This window comes from Amblyomma maculatum, chromosome 8 (assembly GCF_055883805.1).
Source record: "Amblyomma maculatum isolate TAMU_Amacu chromosome 8, ASM5588380v1, whole genome shotgun sequence".
NCBI classification, from domain to species: Eukaryota; Metazoa; Arthropoda; class Arachnida; order Ixodida; family Ixodidae; genus Amblyomma; species Amblyomma maculatum.
In genome coordinates, this window is record NC_139351.1 from 72764799 (window position 1) to 72786620 (window position 21822).

Genomic DNA, 21822 nt, shown 5'->3' on the forward strand with positions numbered 1-21822 from the left:
TTAGCGCCTTAAACATTTTTCTCCACGTACGTATTCTTCCGGAGCGAAACGAATAGTTCAGGGTTGATGGCCGTGCTGTGCGCTTCCCCTGTGTCTTCATCCTTGAAGGTGGTGCATTATTTCACAGTTTTTTAAACGCGATTACGGGCAGCGAGTATTTCGAACAGCTTGCTACAGCTGGACACTCTTCCCCATGATTCACGAATAGAAATGTTTGCTTTGGTTTAGGCGTTCAAGTGTCTAAGCTACTCAGGATAATGTAAGACGCCCCATGAATGAAAAGGGTGGATGGCAGAAAGATTAGCTCAATAGATGCGGCAAAAAGTGCACTATACCGCGCTCTTTTTTTTCTATGAATTTTACTTGAAGTCACCTTTAGTTTAGAGAAAGGGCAATAAAAGCGTGCTTGAACGCAAGATAACCCACTGAAATGAGCAGCTGGCAAAATATTATGGTGCTAGAAAGGAGGACACCCCTTCCGTGAATTTGCGTTATCCAACAATGATATTTGTGAGAAAGTTTCGTCAAGGATGCCTCGAGAGATGCACGCATATTGCATTGATCTTGTCTGCTCCAAGAGTGACATTTTCTGCAGCTGGATGCTCTGAGCTTGGTACTAACATAGATGACCGAGTACAGCGACGTCCTCGATTGTTTTTCGCACGTGCTTAGCATGTGAATTCGGGTTTACCCGCATTTGCAAAGAAAAAATGTGCGCTTAAACCTGCACTCAGCAGGTAACAGAGGTATCATTCATGACATTCGTAGAGCAGCCAGGCATCCGTGTTAAGCACAAGGACACCGCGTCGTTCTCGCAGCCGTCACACAGGCCAAAGCGGCGTCAGGCATAAGTTGCCTGTTTCAATTATGTATCCAGACATATATGCGAGCTGTCAGAGTATATGTAATTGAAGAGACATCTGGGCGAGCTGGTACGGTGACATGATGAGTAAGCAGCGCTACAGTTTATTCACACATGTGGAGCAGAAGCTACATGGCGATTCTCTCTGGCAGGATTCTCTATAACGCCATTGTCAGCAGTAGAACGTCGGCGTAAGTAAGCTAAAAATCAGAGATGCCTTTAGGCGATATTAGAGGCGCCTCTGAAATCGCTTGTTATGCCTTTCAGAGCGAATACATCATAGACCTAATAAGGCTTTTATTGACGTCATTTGTCTTCGGACTGTACGGGGATGCCGCGATGGGGGCTACTTACGTTTTCGAGTGCATGGAATGTAGAGTGAGATAAGCAGTGTCCAGCTGTCCATCATGGCCATTTCCGATATGCCAAAACGGCAGACTGCGCCTTGAAGTTATGTCGTTCAATGTGACGGTGTTTCATATTGTTCTTTGACGATGTGTAGCATGTTCTTTCCTGAGCTTTTATTCTGAGAACATTTTTCTCTGTTTAAAAGAAATCCCAGAAAGATAAAAACAATACTTGATCTTATACTTTGGTGCTGCGATAGACGGGAAATGCGCAAACGTAGCTGTGCCTAAAGCTGCCGCGATCGTGACGGAGCAAAAATAATAGAGTGCACACTTTCGGACATATTGAAGGTAAAACCTGTGTCCGAGCCGTTCTAGCCGCATTCTGTGCGAAAAAAATCGCAGCACTGGGTTATAGTGTGCTTAAGAGCAGAACTTGCAAAGTACCCTTTACAGGATAGTTTTCACTACTGCATCGTCATTGTCATCCCATCCCTACTATCATCTTCATCAGCATTGTCACTACTGTCATTGTTACCAACTAAATGCGGGTTGTGCTGTAGGTTAATAATAATTAAAATACCAGAGAAGTTAAAAAGGACGCAGATATAGAAGACAGGACAAGCGCTCGTCCTGTCTTCTCTCTGTGTGTCCTTCTTAAATGCGCTAGTATTTTTATCAATGATGACATACTAACTAGCCCAGCTTTCTACCTTGATTTGGTGTTGTAGGTGGTGTTGGGTTTTAAGGCATCTTAGCAACTAAGACAATCATGCGCATATAGCACAACTAAATGCACCGACATTGTTCTACCATCATTATCATTGTCACTAACTGCATCGTCCTTATCATCGCTACTATCTACATTCCTCTAAACAAGGTGAATTACGATCGATTTCTTAAGAGCCAGGCGTGGTGTAGTGGTTTTGGCGCTCGGCTAGGTATCGGAGGGATAGTGGTTCGATTCTTTGTGGAGACAGATGTTTTCCAGTTTGTGTGAACATTTCCTGCGAGCATTTCCGTTGCCCGTGAGCTTGCCTTGAAAGACCGGGCATGCTCGTTTGCACAGGACTAACGGCCCGAAACACTGTAGCAGTATTTTTTGTCGTTAGACTGCGTTTCATGTAAGGTGTCTTGCGTCTGATGTCTTTAAGCCGCTGCGCATAGCTCTGCTTTTGATGCGGTTGAAGTTTCTTCTGCTCTACAAAGAAACACCAAACTAGTAATTAGGGAGCAACTTAGTGTTTCTGCCGGCGTATTGCCACAAGTAACTCTATATACCCTCCCTGAAAGCGGTCTAGGTGCTGGCGTTTTAATTTTGACACCAGTGTCCTGTTTGTTTGTCTCCACTTTGTGCATTGCTGCTCAAATAGAGGAGGGCTAAGTTCACGAGTTCCACTTCTGGGAGCGTTGCTATCATGGTGCGTGAGTGTGTGATGAGGAAGTTCTTTGAGCGCAGCTCAGAGGCTGCCGTTCCTGGCTTGAGCGGTGCTGCCGTTCTAGTCGCCGCCAGCATGGACGTCGCCATCGGCAGTCTGAGTAACCGGTAGGACGCTGTAAGCTGTCCCTCAGGGCCGCTCTATAACAGCCCTAGTTAAGGCAACCAACCTGGGCACAATAATCGATTCGGCTCCGCGCAGACCACCTAGGTCATCCGGAGCACGTACAGGGGCAGTCAAAAGTTCCCAGGCCACAGGCTCTTCTCTTAAGCAGTATAATCAGGCTGCTATGACGACCCCAAGTCTCAAAATATCTGTGGAGGATAGAAGAAGCATTATTCTAACCTCTGATTAAATTGATATCGTTAATGGGATCATAAATGCCAGAATATGCCGGCCAGGAGACCCGGTGGCCTGGGAACTTTTGACCACCCCTGTACATCTCGAGTAGTCTGCTGAATGGCAGATTCGGGATCTTGAGGAACACCTTAACACCAGCGCCTCCTGCACCTTAAGGCGAAGCTTAAGCGTACCCGGGACAGCGTGCCTCAGTTAGCCACACTATTACAAACACTAAAGACGAACCTGAGGCATCGGAGTGTTTGCCATTGCAGTTGCGGATGAATAAAGCAACTTCGCTCATGGAGAAGGTTCCTGCATGATAGTGCCTTAACGGGATGATAAGCTCGATTCAATAGGACGTTCATGGATTGCGTACTTGCAATGTAGTGTGCGATGTCTTATAGTTTGGAGGGCTGCTGTAATTGTCTTTGGCATGCATGCTTGATTGCTCGGCATTACGAACGCAGAAACAAGCATATTCACTGATGTGGGGATATTAAAAAACCATTCTGGATTGGGTAACAAAACGAGACCGTCCGCCGGGGTGGTGATGTGGTTGCGGCGCTCGAATACTGCTTCCAAGGGCGCCGGATCGCATCCCGGCCTCGACGGCCGCTTTTCGATGGAGGCGAAAAGCAAGGCGCCCGTGTGCTGTGCGATGTCAGTGCACGTTAAAGATCCCCAGGTGGTCGAAATTTTAGGAGTCCTCCACTACGGCGTCTCTCATAGCCTGAGTCGCTTTGGGACGTTAAACCCCACAAACCAAAACGAGACCTTTTTTTTGGATGTCCCATTGGAAGTACATGCAGGGGTTTTCAGACTGTTGAAAACTCTATTTTGAACATTCTTGATAAGATCCAGTAATCAATCATTTTATATACTTGATAATTTCGCTCGGCAGTCCTGACTGTCGTAAAAATTGCAATGCCGAAATCTTTTCAAATAACAACTGCAAAAGTTTTTAAAGGAAAAATGAGTTTTTCTCAAGTACTAACATGTACGCAAGAATTCAGCTATGGGTTGGAAACATGGACATGATCATCAACTCTGACGTTTGTGATTCCTGCGTTTCATAAGATATGTGGTTATTAAGGAACTAAAATAGCCGCTGCCGATGCGGGTTAACGGTAAAGCTGGTGAGGAACATAGATAATATGTGCGACTGAGGTCTGACTTCATTATCCTCGATCACAGCTTTTTGTTTGCCAGACCGTCAACGTCCAGACGGGCTGTGCAACACATGCCCCATCGAGCGGCCCTTGTATTTCCAGGAAGGAGATCATTAAGCGACCCTCGTGCTGCTCTATGCTTGACAACATATACATAACATTTAGAATGTCAAAAACTTTCGCGCGATTGAAATAATTGATAGTGGAGCTATGGTGAATATGTTAAAAGAATTTCACGGGTCTGGCGAGCTGTAATTGGAAAGACACTCGACAGAACACCCATTTCAGAAAACTGTGACCTTCACGCTATGAGCTCTGAATACATTTTTTGTGCACAATACGTCACTTGTGGGTTTAAAATATGTCTGTGTTCAGCAAATATTTTCGCGCTTTACAGTCCTATTTGCAATGCTTACGTTCAATTTATTTCATGCGAGAAGAGTCAGAAGAATGGCTCAATATAGAAACAAAAATATAACTGAAAGAAAAAGATGTGGAACCACAGCGTTCTTCAATATGCAGTAATGATGAAAAGGAAACACAAACTTTGGGGAAGAACAGTGTGAAGAAACCAATAAGTGGTAAGCACTAATTACGGAGCCACCGCGACTGCAACTAGCACGTCAGTCTAAACAGTAATCAGTAAGGAAAGTGTCTACCAAAAAAGCATAAATGTAATATAAGCTTCATTACTGCACTAATAATTAGGACATCGCCCATCTGATAACGTGAGCATTATTCAAAGGTAGACAGATTGCCTAGACTAGTATCACGATGACGAAATGAAACAATGATGAAACGATACAGCAATAAAAAGTCTAAATACATTGGGCGATACACAATTTGCAATTACGAGAGAAAATAAATTGAGTGATACACAATTTGCAATTACGAGAGAATGTGATTTTCTGCTAATTTGCAAAAAATGGAGAGCGACGCGTTGCCAGCAAAACTTTTAGGGGACATTTAAGTTCCGCCTTTATGGGTAAGGTGTGAAAGCGTATGCTAGCAGTTCGCATAAGAAGCCCCTCTTCAACCAAGCCTATCAGTCTGCCTGCTTGGCCTGGAGTAATGTGAATCCTAGTGTCCTGGCAGGCTGATGCTGATGTAACCCTCTCATATGAATGAACAGAGGTGACATGTGATACCCAACGGGATATCTGGCAACAGTACAGCCAGTCAGTACATTACCATGTGTGCTTCCAGCTACCGCCTTCCAGCGCAATGCGCGTGAGTTTTCGCTCACAATGTCAACGCTGGATGCCTACGCCTAATTTTGGATGAATGGAGATTTAACGCTATCTCGTCAGATTATCATCAAAGGACTTGATTGTCGGGTCACTTCCGGTGTGATTGTTGCAGTGCACCTGGGCCCTAAAGTAAGCTGAAGCAATATCTCGCCTCACAAACGGCGGTGGCACTTTGTCTTGGCAGAGTGCCGGTGCAACAGGAACAACAATAATCGCCAAGCCAGCACGAATTGTTAAGGCCGGGATCCATGGAGCGTTTTCCCTGCGTCATTAAATTTAAACCCGAAAGCATGATCTGGACTCCCTGCATCGAAAAACGCCCGCCGCAGCAGATCTAAACATGCCAGGTATCTGACGCTCTTACGGCGAGAAGTTCAGCGGCACCGGAAGCTGCTGCGGACGCGCGCCAATCACAGCGGGGAAAGCTGGCTTTTCCGGTTTCGCCGGCCGAATTCAACATGGCCGCTTTAGCCAATGAGCTGGCCGCAGAAATGTGATCGTCGTGAAAATAAACGTTTTATCAAGAATGGGATATCGCTTTTTCCTGAACGCGATCTACTCGGATCGAGATGACCCTGTTTCTTCCATGATCCGGAATCTGTCAAAGAAAACCGTGCCTTTGGTATCCGCGGCTGAGTGGGAATTCTGAAATATACGTCTATATTCGTCGAGCATACATGTAATTCGCTGCCTACGCACGCTTACTATAGATAGGACAGTAGCGTGGGAATGACCCCTTTTGTGATTTTAAAAGAAGGGACATCGAGGCTGGTTTCATGGACCTCGTTTTGCGGTTTTTTAGCGAGAGCTACACTACGTCAGCCACTTCGCCTCTTTGCCGTGATTGCAATTTCATCGTGGTCGCACCTTGGCTATGGTCGCACTTACCTTGAGCCATTGCCTAGCAACTGCCACAGCTGGCAGCGCCCTTGAGCGTGGCCTAGGAATAACGTGAATGCAAGGGTTTTGGCAAGCCGATTGTGATACCCCCCTCTTTATGGAAGGACAGGCCCACGTTGGCAGCTCCTGCCAAATGTAATGTCAGGCCTCGGCTTTGTTAGCTGCCAGCTACCGTCTCTCACTTGATGAAAGCGTTACGAACAGTGTTCTTCCAGGTTTAACCATAAGCTAAACCACAGCTAATTTCTAACTAGTCAGTAACTAGTACTAACTAGTCATTAGACATGACTAAAGGGTCATGGGATGTCATAATGACATCACATTCGGTCATTGATAACAACCGATAGCCACAAATGACGTAATAATGACGTCATTTCGTTGCAGCAGTTTTGATCTACTTCCATGTCCTCATTGCGAGTGACTTCAACGCGAGCGCGAGCCACAGACGACTTTTCATTTTTTGATTGCGCATTTGCAGTTTCTAGCTGTTTGATTTTTGCGTTAGACTGAGCTAACTGTTTTTGCAGTGTTCGGACTAACTCTGTCAACTCCCTTACCTGTGGGTCAGGTGCTCGGCGTTCCTTGTCGTCAGCAAGTGGCGCCTTCCATGCCAAACGTTTGGCAGGTCTTCCTTCTTCTCCGGAGTTGGAGTTGGTCCGCGAGCTACGCCTCTGTGACGATGACCTGCTCCTATCTCTGCTCCCACTGCGTCCACGTAGAGGGGGAAAAAGTCATCTCTTGGTTCCTGCGGCTGAAGTGGTTGGCTTGTGGCTGGACCAGTTGGGGGACTGCTGCTTTGCAGTGGCGGGAAGGATTCATCCCTTGGGGGTGGTTGTTGGTGGCCGCGTTCTCGGGGACGCGACTGGCGGCCGCTTGGCAAAGTGTCTGGGTCAGTGGCAGTGTCCGTGGGGGATTGCGAGGATTTGGGCCTGTGGCTAGGCACGAAGCGGTATTTGCAACTTTTGCTGCCTGTTGGATTTGAGCCTTTGCATACGATGCACATGGCTTGACAGGTAGGTGGTTGGCCGGCTGGGGGTGGGGGGGGGGGGGACTTATGGGCGATGCCGCAGCGGCGGCAAGTAGGTATTCGTGTTTGGGGGCACACGTCCACTCGGTGACCCAGCTTGCGACAGTTGAAGCACGCCTCCGAGTGAGACTTCAAAGGGAAGACTTCGAAAGCAAACCCCAAGTACCGCACGTATCGGGGCAGCTCGGCGTTGGCGAACGTTACGACGAAGTACTGTGCCTTGCCCATAAGACGCGCAGCAATGATGGGGAGATCGGGATTACGAGTGCGGAGCTCAGTCAGGATCTCGGCATCGTTTTCGTAACTGTAGGCTCGATACAAAATCCCCCGTACGTAATTTTCCGGGGCTGGGGCGTAGGCGGCAACCGGCACTACTGCTTTGTTTATGGTGATGGTGCCGATCTTGCCGTAATACACGGCACGAGCATTGCCGGGCGTGCTCACTGTGATGGTGTTGTTAGTGGGGTGGATACGGACTACGTCGGCAGTAACCGCCAGACGGTGGTCGACGTGGACGGCTGCCTAGATAGCAAGTGAAAGCCGTGCGGGGCCAACGGTGTGGAGGTTCAGTGTGCCCTGTGGGCGGAGGACGATCTTGAGGTGTCCTGAGGGCAGGCGGGGCAGAGGACGCTTTTTGGACAAAGGTGGAGGGCGTCCGCGTGGCCGCGGATTCGGTGGAGTCGATGTCGTGACAGGGGTCTGGGCCTCGGCAGGCTGTTTCTAAGGCTGTTGTGTCACCCCATGTGACACAAAAGTGAGAGATGTGCAGGAGCTGCCAACTAGGGTCTCTCGTTTCACATGGGACGGTTATGTCAGAATCAGCCTGCTAAGTCCCTGGCATTCACGTTACGCCTATAGATCACTAAGGCACGATCATACGGCTTGGTTAAAGCGGGGCTTTGTATGTGGGCTGAGGAAGAAGAAAAAGAGAAAAAACGCTCGGTCACCCGCAGCTAATGCTTTCACTCAATATTTGGTTCAGTAGCGTTGAGCCCATGTAATGTTTTTCCACTTGCTTTACCATTTAATTTCCCATCGTGCGATACCCGGCATCGTACGCCGCTTTGTCGTTTCATTTATATCCACCTGGGCGTCGACGCGTAAACATTGTGGAGACAAATGTCGTACGTATCCTGGGTTAGGAGCTGATGACTGGGCGTTCCATTGGATGGAGCCGCAGTACCCGAGCTCTAGGGCACTCAATTTGTTTTGTTTGTCCTCCTGCGCCCGTATTACGTAATGAGGACCACTTAAATCCGCTGTCGCCTCTTCCATAACAAAGTTACTGACCACCTCATACAGCGCCGCCAGCGCTCAACGCATCAGTCTCGGGGCGCAAGGCTAAACGTATGCGCCATCGCGCCGTGCGTAGGATTCTGCCAACATAGACCAATACGAACACGCTCTTCTTCTGCGTCGCAAAACGAAAGAGGCACAAAAGGTGCTGCAGCTCTTGCTGTAAGTTGGTGAGAATGAGAAGGCCGTCAAAGGGGACACACCAGACGTGACTTGAGCGACATGGGTCCAACCACGGTAGCTGGACACTCGGACACTCGTGTTCAGGCTCGTGGGGTCGCAATATAACAATCACCTCCAAATAACAGACGCTCCCGCGAAGTATTAGGCGATATATGAATTGACTCGACCTGTGCCACAACAGTTAAAGCAAAGCACCAATGGGGGCTAGTTGGTTGAACATGCAAGAAATTTCTCGCAACGCAATGCACAGACACACAAGAAAGCAGAAAACACGTACTCAGGACACGCGCGCACTGACAACTATGGTTTGTTCATCACAGATTCCTTTTAAACAGTCTATGCTCATCCTGTGATAAAAAAAAATTCGCAAACTCAATGCACAGGCAGTATCACATCCCCATTCACCTACGCTCCTTTATTAACTGTGCACAGCGTAGCGCGCCAATTTGTTGAAACATTCTTGAAACAAACCACCGCAGTGTTCCGAGGTGAATCAAACCCAACATTGCGGTGGGCGAGGAGGGCTGAGCGGCATTTGGTAGAGATTGCATGCCTTGCCTTAAGCGGCTCATATTGCCTTATATAGGGCAGCGTTAAGCATCGCCCTAACTTTCAGACAATATAGTTAACTATATATTGGCCGATTGGGTAGTACTCCAGACCCACCCTATATGGCGGCATGAGCGCCTAAGTCGCAGCATCGCCGACCTGTTAACAAAGGTCGTCCAGCCAACTGAGAAACGTGTGGAGTCGTAGAATCCGGCGGTACCACCGCCCCTTTAGGATCACGAGAAATGTCCTTCCACGTGGGAAAGTGTTCCCGTTCCAATGACTTCACAGCTCCTGCCCTTACTGCACCCTGCAAGTAAGGGCGCGGCAAACCTGGGCTCCGTCACTCAGCGGCAGCTAGGCCTCATACCTGCTGCCTGCCCTCATCCAAGCCAAGACCTTTGTGTGCTTAACTCAGAGCAGGTACGCGTGTAACGGGTTAACACATCCAGATTAATGTGCAACGTTTGAGGAAAAATTGAAATGTTTTTGTGACGAAGGCTATATTGTGCTAGTTTTCAAGCCCGTCAGCGTGGCGTTACTGTCGTACCGTGGCACCATTTAAGCGTGGTATCGTGGCAGAGTAGAATACGAAGAAGACGAAGAAAAGGACGAAGATTGATTTTTAAAGATTGATTTATAGGAAGGGAAAAACGCGGTAACTGTCTCACTTGTTTTCTGTGGACATCTCAACCGCGCCGTAAGGGAAGGGAAGAAGGTGGGAGTGAAAGTGGAAAGAGAGAGAAAGAGGAGCCGTAGTGGAGGGCTACGGAGTAATTTCGACCACCTGGGGATCTTTAACGTTCGCTGACATCGCACAGCACACGGACGCCTCTTCGTTTCGCCTCCACCGAAACGCAGCCGCCGAGGTCGGGTTCGAACCCGGGTACTCCGGCACAGTAGCGTAGGCTACCAGCTCATTTATTACCACACAGCTTGTATTATTCTGGCGTCACTTTGTCGGGGGCCGAACCGTATCTTGGCGCATGGCCGAGCGTCGTCTTCGTCTCCCGGGTGATCGAGCGCACGGTTCAGTGAGCTTCGCCTAATTGAAGACCAGCTGCGCAGTTTCGCGTCTTGGGAAGTTTGTCGGTGACATTTTGTGGATCGTACTTTGTAGCATTCCATGTACTCTGGTTAGGACAATGTCAGCGATGCTGCTCACAGATGTGTGGATGTCACACCAGTCCATAAAGCGAGCCGTTGCTTCCGAGGCCTGCAACTCAAGTTTCAGCTACTGACCACACTGGCACAAGAAATGACATCCTCTACGGGCAGCTAGAGAAATCAGTACTTTGGAAACACACTGGCGATCGTCCTTCTCGCCCGTTAATCAGCTATCTCGTTTCACGGTGACAGTCTCGAGAACGTCCAAGACTGCTTGGAAAGTTTTGACCATGTGGCCCAATTCAGCCAATATAACGTGGAACGATACATGACGAACGTGTATTTCGCGCTGCAAGACTCGGGAAGACATGTTTTGAAAACCACGAGGCGCCTATTCGAAGCTTTAACTGGACACTTCATCCCCGTGAACTACTTGCATAAGTCGACTAGAGCTCGCGAAAAGAAAACGCAGGTTGTTATTTACTTTAGGTTAAACCAGTTAAACGAGAGCATGGTCATGCTTGTAGAGGACAGGACTGAACTATCAGTCGGTGAAAGCCTGCAATACTCGAAGTAACGAAGGTCTGGCATCTGATGCGTGAGGTGAAGGAGCTGTTTTTTGATGGCCTAAATCGCTACCCTCCAAGAACTTCTCAAGTTTTCTCCAAAACAGGTTAATTGCATGGAACATTTCTTACAGGAGCGAAGAGCACAATACGGCTATCATGCAGTTGTAGCGGCCGCACACTTCTGCTCGTCCATGCCAGCCGCCGATGGCGAAACGTCTGCCTAGAACTGCAAAAGCTCGGCTTGGATGCTCGGTCTGCAAGCATCCCTTCTACAGGCGACGCTGTCCGTGACGAAATGCGACAAGCGGCGCTGCCACGACCAGTGCCGTGGCCTAAGCCATACATGATATCATATAGCGGTGTCCTATGCCGGCCTGAACCCGAGCCGCCTGCGTACCGACCCGCTGGCGGACTCTCTTATCAGTAGCGCACCCTGTCGAGCAGCAGCAGGACTAGCGCTCTGCTTTGAACAAAGCGGACTTGTGGCGTACGTAAAACTGATGACCTCTCTGTTATCACTCCGGGGAGCCCGGCCGTATTCTTCGCGATTGTAAGTACCACACGATGGGTTTGAGAGGATTTGGGCTGGACGCACCTCGGCCCGCAATGATGAATGGCCGCACGACTTTGAGGATCATCTGGCTGATCACGAGCTAGCCCCGACGCTACAGCAACGCCAATCGCGATTATTTCTATATTGAACATGTTTGGTCTATGGCCGATTTTTCCAAGCATTCAACCCCAGAAGAGGCGAGCACCAGGCCAGAGGAAATCATAGACGCATTGGAAACCGGTGGTGCCCTGTGGCACCTCCCAAAAGCGAGGTGGATGCTCTTCCGCAAGACTACTGCTATGGTTCAAAGAAGGAATTGTCTGGACTTGCCCAATACCAAAACCTTTTTGGTCAGTGACCTATTCCCAAGCATTTCACTTGAACAGCCGAGCACGAGACCGGAGGAAAACTTTTCCCATTGCAAACAGGTGGGTGCCAATTGGCAGGAGGGATCAAACCAGGTACCTCCCGTATACGAGGCGGATGCCCTACCACAAGGCCATCGTTTTGGGGCTGCCAGTCGGCGCTCTTCTGATCATTTAAGAGGCACGTCCCTTCACGAGTAAGCCAAACACGGTGACCTCCGGGGGGTGAGGAGGCCTCTACTGCTTAGATTCAACAGCTTCCACCTGATGATTTGACGCGACGGCCCGGGCCCCGCTCTACCCAAGCCGTATGAGCCTGATTTCATGGCTAGAGGTAACATGAATACGAGGGTCCTGGCAAGTTGATTCTGATAGCACCCTCGTATATGAAAGGAGATATCTGAGTTGGAAGCTCTTGCCAAGCGTTATGCCAGGCAGCCCTACGCCACGTCAGCTACCAGCTATCGTCTCAGCGTCATATTGGTTCGCTCATAACGCCGACGCCGGCCGTCAGCTCCATATTTTCAGTGAACAGAACCTTTAACGCTCTCATGTAACAAAATGCAAGGGTATCTTCGTGTACTCTGAGGAAAAGCAGCTGCAGTGCGTTGCGCCTACATAAAGCGTGGAAGCCGTGGCTGGGATTGAACCCACGTACTCTAGAGCAGCCTGTGAGTGCTGGAACCACTTAAACACGACGGCGGGGCATTTAAGAGGCTTTAAAAGGTAATTAGGCCCATACTGTTCAGATAATGGTGTATTACATGAGATAATATGTAATCTCCTTCCGACAATTTTCGTACCTTGCTGCAGCCGTGCCTCAGTGTTATGAAGTCAGCGTTAAACCTTCATTTGTCCAGAAAATCCGGTAATCGGTATTGTGAGGTAGATATCATGGGCGCGGCTGTGGCAGGTGGCAGCTGACACGGCAAGTACAGGTTTGTCATGCGACCACGTGTCAGGGCCGATGCGACAAGAGAGAAGGGTGAGGAGTAATCGAACCTGAAGGGTTCGGTTACCGATGTGAACATGTTACTATAAGGCCACAAATGTATATTCGGACGACTTCTTTAAACGGGTCTTCTAGGTCTATGTCTTGTGAGCCTTCATGTAATGCGGTAGGCTACAACTGTATGCCAAAACGTATGTGGGAGATAATAGAGGTAATTGCTATTATGCTAGCTGTATGGGCATATGCGCGAACAAAGATATTCAAGGGTAGCTGTGGTAGGGAGGTTTTAACGTTGTGATATCGTACCCTTAAAGGGGAAGCTTAAGTGTCCCCCTAGCGTTTTGTTCTTTTTAGCTGCGCGACGTCATTTATGTAGATAGAGCATGGTGTCTTATATTATTGCGCAGGAAATTGTTCACTTTGCACAGCACTTTAAGGTGTAGCTAATGGCTGAGCTGTAATTTCAAGTTGTCCTGTCCTGTGGTGTATGTATAGTATGTATGCATAGTTCCAGGATGTATGTATAGTTCCATAGTTTGCGGCAAGTCGAACACTCTGCACTTTGAAGCAGTTAAAATCAGAAAATGTTTGCACGTGGCCTTTTTTTCAGTAGCGTCAGGGGCTGTTCTCCTAATAAGCGGGCCAGATAATGAAAGGATAGTAGCGATAAGAAGTCCAGAGTCAGCAACACTAAGGCTCTGACAGATGAGGTAGGATGAAATTTGCGGATTGAAATTTGTGTTGAGGAGAAGGCAGATATATAAATCGTGCATCAAATTTGCTAACCTGCTTAAAACACTGAGAAATCTTACTCTACGTTTATTCTCTCGTTTAACTGGGTTAGTTTGGTAGCGATTAGGACCCAAAATTGATATCAGTTTTGAGGAACGCCGTTGTGCAGGGTTCTTGGAAATTCTCTTTTCTTTAGCTTTTTAACGTGCACTCATATTTTGCCGGCACGAATACGCGGACACCACAGCCGATATCGAACCCTCGTTCGAGATCAAAAATTGAGTGCCCGAGCCAATATCGGTTTAGCTTATAAGAAAATTAATTTCTTCAGGCGAGACAAGCAATGAATGTCATCGTAATGGAGGACTCCGGATATTTCGAGCACCATAAGTCCGAAATAGCCTCCGAGTCACAGCTGCTGAGCGGTCTTCCAAATAGAACTTTAATGTTGGATTGCTGGCATGCTTGTGTGGCAACCTGGTTCGTTGAAATTTTCCAATAAATATTTTTAGTTGGATGAAAGTTTTAAAATCTTCAAAACCAGTGCTATTTTCAGACGACATCTTATTAATTTTCGCAAGGTATTTTCGTCAGATTCGAGCTTGTGATTCCATGGGTGCATAACCACCTTGCTTCCTAAAAGGTGTTTTATGATCAGTTTTCTTCATATAACGACGATAGTTATTATAATGCGGGCGCAGGCAGACGTACTTTGAATAATATTTCAATCGTGATTATTCGTAGTGGCGTTAGTCGCCCGAGCGTTGTGCCATTATTGACACATGCGGACACATGTGACACAGAGTTGTGACACATGCGGAATTCATCATGCGGCAATTATTCTGTTCCGACTACGAGATAAAATGTTCAATTTTGTACCTTTTTTATGTTGAAATTCATTTCAATACTAATAAGGTTCCTGGAGGATATAACGCACCACGCTTGGTCAGCCCCACAGAGACCTCACGGTCAACTAAACTTTGCCGGCTTCTGCTCTTCTGCCGCCATGAGGGCTATACCGCTCAACTTGGTTCCGTTTGTCTTCTGGATCCTTGCTTTCCTGTAAGTACGTGATTAGGAGGTAGACATAAAGCTTCATGGTTACTGTGTTAATTGCATGAATGGCAGTTGGCTTTGTTTTTGGTCAATACCAAATCATAGCTTGCACGAACGGTGTTATAGGCCTATGAAATGTCATTTATTAAAACTAGAAAACGCGCACGATCCATAGGCATTTCATCAAATCTCTCTGCAAAGCAAAATATTTAACCTAGCCTCACTACTGCACAACATATGGCCGATCGAAAATAATGCTCATCCTCTCCTCGCTCAGCTCAACCACGTGGGCGCAGAAAAAACGAAATCTAGTGACCACGGTGCCCTACCAAATCTCCCCTCACCCGCGTAACTTGAAAGCATCTATCGGGCGTGCCCAGCATGCTCTAATGACGTCATAGGGGAGGCTTTATTTCATGGACTTATTATGTACGCCTGCATCAGTCTCACTTTCTGATGCAGGCGTACATAATAAGTCCATGAAATAAAGCCTCCCCTATGACGTCATTAGAGCATGCTGGGCACGCCCGATAGATGCTCTCAAGAAATGGGAGTGCATAATAGCTGGACGGAACTTGCTGAAGCGGTAAGAATCGCCCAACATGAAAGATTAAGTAGGTCGAGCACGGGTCGAACCATCTTAGAATGGGTGGGTCGAAAAATAGATAGGGGCACAGCCGACAAGGTTTTCCTACCACCACAATGTCGCGAGAACATCATTGTCCGTCCTCTCCCCCGCAACATGCACCCAGAATACCACAAGGAGAGACGGGAGAAGAGAGCAGAAGCACTGGTTAAAAGTACAAAAGAATTCAGAGTAAAAGAAGTTGCCTACGTAGACGCTGCAAGCGGCCTATCAGGGGCGGCAGTCGCCGCGGTAGTCGACGGTAGCGGCGCACCAGTCGTCTCCGCCACCATCCGAAGTAGAAACATAGACACGGCTGAAGAGGTCGCAATAGCGCTCGCTTGCGTCGGAACGAAGGCTAGATTGATCTTTAGCGACAGTAAAACTGCTCTCTGGAATATCGGAAAAGGCAGGGTCTCACAAGAAGCCGCCCGAATTCTAAAAGCTGCAATTAAAATTGATCGCAAAATCACCCTAATTTGGGTCCCAGCACACACGTCCGTCCCCGGCAACGAGGCGGCCCATGATTTAGCCCGAGATCTCTACTTCCGGGCAAACGCGGAGCCGCCCGACTGCCAGGCGATGGACGAACGTTTGCAAACCTATAAAGAAATAATCGAAAATTATAGATTAGGAAGACGTCTGATGCCGCCACCGGATCCTAGCTTAAATAATAAAGAGGCCATAGCCTGGCGGCGATTACAAGCCGGAAATTTCCCGAACCCTGTCTGGTTGTTTCAAACCCAGATAGAGGAGAGAAAAAACGATAAATGTATAGCCTGCGAAGCGAGGGGGACCCTCGACCATATAATTTGGGAATGCCCTAAGTCTCCGGGCGCTAGGGACAACATTAAAAGTAGAGAAGCCTGGGTAACCCTGCTGCGAAGCGACGTCCCCGCTGACCAGCAGAAAGCCGTCCGCCTGGCGGCTGAGGCCGCGAATAACCAATGTATATTCGCCAGTCCTTAGTCGCGGAGGTTCCAGCCCCCGTTCCTCAGGCCTGCGTGCCAGGAGCGGGGAGTAGGGGGCCTCCTAAATCGGTGGAAATTAAAGTTTTAATCAATCAATCAATCATTATTTCATGGAGGGGATTGCCTCAGCGATTGAAGATAATAGGTATTGCACATATAAAACTCGTTACTACCCGCATTCAAAAGTAAACTGAACAAGCTTTGAGGGGAAGTATGAGCTCGCTAGGCATCGTTTCGGTAAGTGGAGTGCGCCTGACATCCAAAATGAGGACGTACACTAGTTGCTACGCTGGTTAGTGAACTGATGCTCTCCCTTAATCCTTGTTCTGTTTCCTCGTTCTTTCTTTACCAAACTTCTAAAGCTTGTTCTACATTGAATTATAATAAGGAGGAATATTTCGAAACATGCTTTTCAACTCGTGAAGCTGGTCTTCGACATCATGATGTCACCAGTGGCTCACGCCTCAACGTTACATGATGCACTAGTGATTACGATAGATGAGCCAAGACGCTAGTAAAATTTTGAAATGCACTGGTTGAGTGCACTATTAGTGATAATGAGATCATACGAAGGTTCCTTCCCGATAGAGCGTGGCAAATGCTCAGTGAAGGAGGATTAAAGAGCAACTTAACAGCCGAAGGTCGCACATAGACCCATCTACGTGGGAAACGTCACATAGCTCACTGCTTGTCATAGTTGTTTTTCAGTTATGCGTTGGCTGAAGTTGGGAGTGACATGGACCGGAGTCATTTGCTTCCTGGATAGTTCAGAATCACAGGAGTAACTTCAGGTAGCAGTTATAATATTTATGGTCGCCATTGCTTTCGCGTGGGTGCGTTGCATGAAGCCTGCTTAGATCCAAGCAGGCATGAAGCCTGCTTAGATCCAGCTAGCGTCGGGTGTTAAAAAGTTAAATTGGTTCACAGGAAGGGAAAGGCGCAGTAACTGTCACACTTGCTCTGTGGACACCCGAACCGCGCCGTAAGGAAGGGAGGAAGGTGGGAATGAAAGTGGAAAGAGAGAAAGAGGAGCCGTAGTGGAGGGCTACGGAGTAATTTCGACCACCTGGGGATCTTTAAGTGCGCTGACATCGCACAGCACACGACGCCTCTTCGTTTCGCCTCCATCGAAACGCAGCCGCCGCGGTCGGGTTCGAACCCGGGAACTCCGGCACAGTAGTCGGGCGTCTTACCACTGCACCACCCCGGCGGGGCACGTGACAGCGTATTATGTTTAATTATTTATAGGAAGGGAAAGGCGCGGTAACTGTCTCACATGATTTCTGTGGACACCGCAACCGCGCCGTAAGGGAAGGGTGGAAGGTGGGAGTGAAAGTGGATAGAGAGAAAGAGGAGCCGTAGTGGAGGGCTACGGAGTAATTTCGACCACCTGGGGATCTTTAACGTGCGCTGACATCGCACAGCACACGACGCCTCTTCGTTTCGCCTCCATCGAAATGCAGCCGCCGAGGTCGGGTTCGAATCCGGGTACTCCAGCACAGTAGTCGGGCGTATTACCACTGGCGAAACGAAGAGGCGTCGTGTGCTGTGCGATGTCAGCGCACGTTAAAGATCCTCAGGTGGTCGAAATTACTCCGTAGCCCTCCACTACGGCTCCTCTTTCTCTCTTTCCACTTTCATTCCCACCTTCCTCCCTTCCCTTACGGCGCGGTTCGGGTGTCCACAGAGCAAGTGTGACAGTTACTGCGCCTTTCCCTTCCTGTGAACCAATTTATTTAACCACCCCGGCGAGGCCCTCCTTCAGCAGTGTCCGCCGCTGCACTTGCTCAAGAGAGGAGGAGGAGGCTGCAGGCGCGAAGAAGAGGGGAAGAGTAGTTTCGGCACTGCCCATGAGCGCGCCGCCGTGGAGAGCCGACCGATTGGAGCAGGAATGCGGCTTCCGGCATCGCATGCGCAGGGCATGGGAGTGAATTCTGCCTAGAACAGTGGTTAAGTTAGATGCGTTCAACGGAACCCTTATTGTGTGGGTTGCAACGCCCGGTCGCCGGAGCTGATGCTTTTGTTATAAATCAATTTACAATTTACAAGAAGAAATATGATAACTTGACCTTGACCTTATTAGGTGTAGGTGTCCATAAGTCCGTGGTGCTTACGCAAAAATATGAAGCCTTGGTTGGTTCAAAGGAAGGGAAAGGCGCAGTATCTGCCACACTTGCTCTGTGGACACCTGAACCGCGCCGTAAGGGAAGGGTGGAAGGTGGGAGTGAAAGTGAAAAGAGAGAAAGGGGAGCCGTAGTGGAGGGCTACGGACTAATTTCGACCACCTGGGGATCTTTAACGTGCGCTGACATCGCACAGCACACGGACGCCACTTCGTTTCGCCTCCATCGAAACGCAGCCGCCGAGGTCGGGTTTGAACCCGGGAACTCCGGCACAGTAGTCGGGCCTCTTACCACTGCAACACCTCGGCAGGGCTATAAGGGGCCTTCGTTTTCCCAAAACTATAAGATAAAGCCCCGCCGTGGTGGTACAGTGGTTAAGATACCCGACTACTGTGCCAGAGTACCCGGGCTCGATCTCGATCGCCGGCGGCTGCGTTTCGATAGAGACGAAACGGAAAGGCGTCCTGTGCTGTGCGATGTCAGCGCGCATTAAAAGATAACAGGTTTTCAAATTACTCCGTAGTCCTCCACTACGGCTCCTCTTTCTCTTTCATCTTCACTCCCATCTTCCTCCCTTCAATTATGGTGCAGTTCAGGCGTCCACAGCGCAAGTGTGCCAGATACCGCACCTTTCCTTTCCTGTGAACCAATTATTATTAAAGAAAGACAAGGTGTCCGCAGATACAAGTGCAACAGGTAGAGATACTGTTTTTCCTTCCTGTTACCCAGCAGATAAGTGAAGGGGTAATGAGGGTGCTCGTTATAATACATGAAGGAAAGAAGCCAACAGTCGGCGAGGCCAAGGAAAGCATTGGGGATTATGTTTTATGTCTTTTTTTAATTTTTGCTTGGATAATCGCAGAAATGAGTACTGTAATCTGCTTAGGGGAAAGGTAATTAAACACAAAGTAAAAGAAAAAAACAACGTGCCGATGGTGAGGACCGAACCCACGACCTCCGAATATCGCGTCCGGTGCTCTTCCAACTGAGCTACATCGGCCGCTGTCCCCCCAGCTACTTTCTCGGGTATTATTCTGCGATTATCCAAGTAAAAATTAAAAAAAGACAAAACATAATCCCCAATGCTTTCCTTGGCCTCGCCGACTGTTAGCTTCGTTCCTTCCTGTTACCCAGTTATTGTGGGACTCTCTACGGGGCTGCGGCTGCGCTCTCAGAGAAAACAACGCTCCGCTAGCTCAGACCACAGTGGTGGCTCTAATGAACAACACGAACACCGAGAACTAAAGGGTTAACCGTATATTGGTCTCCTCGGTCGCGCGCGCGATCATGCAATGGCAGGGTTTCACTTGATCAGTCCCTATGGCTTCGTGGACGCGTCCAATTTCTTGGCCCGTCCGGTCCGTACTGATTTCGGTGCACACACAACACGCGCACTCACTCACTCACTCACTCACTCACTCACTCACTCACTCACTCACTCACTCACTCACTCACTCACTCACTCACTCACTCACTCACTCACTCACTCACTCACTCACTCACTCAACCACTCCCATCTGCCCAAAACTACACACAGTCAACACACACATGCTGCATCGGGGTGGTGCAGTGGTAAGACGGCCGACTACTGTCAGGGGTTCCCGGGTTCGAACGGGCGTCTTACCACTGCACTACCCCGGCTTGGCCTACAGCCACAACAACAGCAGGATTCTTGGCTTGGAGCTTGACACGGACGCTTGGTGCTCGCATCAGCTCCTCCAATTTTCGACCGTGAGTGCGGAATTCTTGACTGTTCATGTTTCGAATAGCCGCAATCGACGCATGAAGGTGTTAAGCACCTGTCCACCCTCTCTTCGGGTCCGTCTTCCCGAATTTGCGGATGAACTTTGAGATTGCTCTGGGAACCGGCCACCGTCACATTAGGCCTAGGCCTAACCCTTCACTCCCCCGACTTCACGGCCCACCAACAGCTGCACGGTGCGCACTGAAGATGGGACCACTGGTACTGCATCAAGATGGGACCGGGCCATGGAGGCTCGACGTATGGCTCACCCCGATGTCCTCTCTGCCCAGCAAGCCCCCACGAGCTCGACTCATCAGCCCCCGGCCGGCACAGCCACACCAACGCAGCCTACGCAAGGCAAGTCTTCCACCGTTCTAACGCGTCGGCCACCGTTGCCCAAGCTCCCGACACGAGACCTTAAAATCGTGTTCCGCCCGGTGGAGGCCTCGACCTAAGTAAACACAACGGGGGCTATATACTGTCTCTAGTCACCAGCGCTCTGCAGCTACCGATAGACGCAGTGCGAACACAAGACGCCATTCGAATCAACCCCAGGCACAATTCATTTACTATCAACACACCAACCGAAGACCGTGCCCGCAGATATGTACAACTAGGATCTATAAAGATAATCGACCAAGTCTACCCAATGAAAACGTATATCGCTCCTCCGGACAACGCCATTCGAGACATCATTTATAATGCTACCCTATTGCAAAAACCAGTGCCACTGGGAGCCAGCGCCCCAGCGCCATACCTGGTTATGGTCCCAGTATGACGCTGGACACTGGGCGCACTCGGACGCGGCATACTGGGACGCTCCGCGCTGGCGGCACTGTTTGCCCGAAAAAAAGGCGTGGGATAAAAATTAAACAAGTAAAAAGGAGCGAAACAAGTTAGGTACATAAAAACCTAAAAAAAAGTTCGAGGCACTAAGTCCCTAGGTACATACCAATCACTATCTCAGCACGCTAACCACTCGGCCACGCCGAGAACTGAATTTTCTATAAACATTTCTGCATTTTATGTCATGACCCACATTTAAAAGGTTGGGACTTCATGTTTCGCAGTCTACAGACCATTGCTACCGCTCTAACAATTGCAACTTCTTGATCCTTTTAGCTTGCTGTCTGCTCTCACGACTTGCAACTAATTTTCTGGGTGCCTATGCGCGCTATTCTGTGCACTGGAATCATTTTAACATGTGGAGTTTGACATCGCTGGCAAATTTACCAACGCCGGCTCTTGGGTGGTGCTCTGCGACCGTGGTCGTAATTTTCGCTGAACACGGAGCTTTAGTAGAAGCCTTCAAGGAAAAACGTGCGACCAAGCTTCAATACCGGCAAGCGCCGCAGCGATGACCCTAATTGCGTGTAACTAAACCTTATTTGTATGTAAACATTGCGGGAAGCGTTGCGATGACCGAGGGCTCGGCTGCTTGATACGCAGAGTAAGAAGGAGCGCAAAAGCTTGAGAAACATGCCAAATATTATGTATTTCAAGCGCTGTATGTTGTTGCTTTTTCTCTCATGGACCCATCGCTCGGTAAACTACTCTCTTCCTCGTTTTAGTTTTTCTTTCTGCTGTTGATACAGGGCCGTGGTGCAGGCTACGCTCGCCTGCGATTGAGCCCGCATTGAACATTTTGGCAGTAATCATTG

General features: G+C 48.9%; 1 long non-coding RNA gene across 1 annotated transcript in view; it reads left to right on the top strand.

Annotated features, from left to right (window-relative positions):
- The first annotated feature begins 908 nt into the window (after positions 1-908).
- LOC146181514 (uncharacterized) overlaps positions 909-21822 on the top strand; it is a 31668-nt gene continuing 10754 nt past the window's right edge. Inside the window, exon 1 of the long non-coding RNA XR_014700435.1 lies at positions 909-1053. This is a non-coding gene — a long non-coding RNA (uncharacterized LOC146181514). The remainder of the gene's footprint in view (positions 1054-21822) is intronic.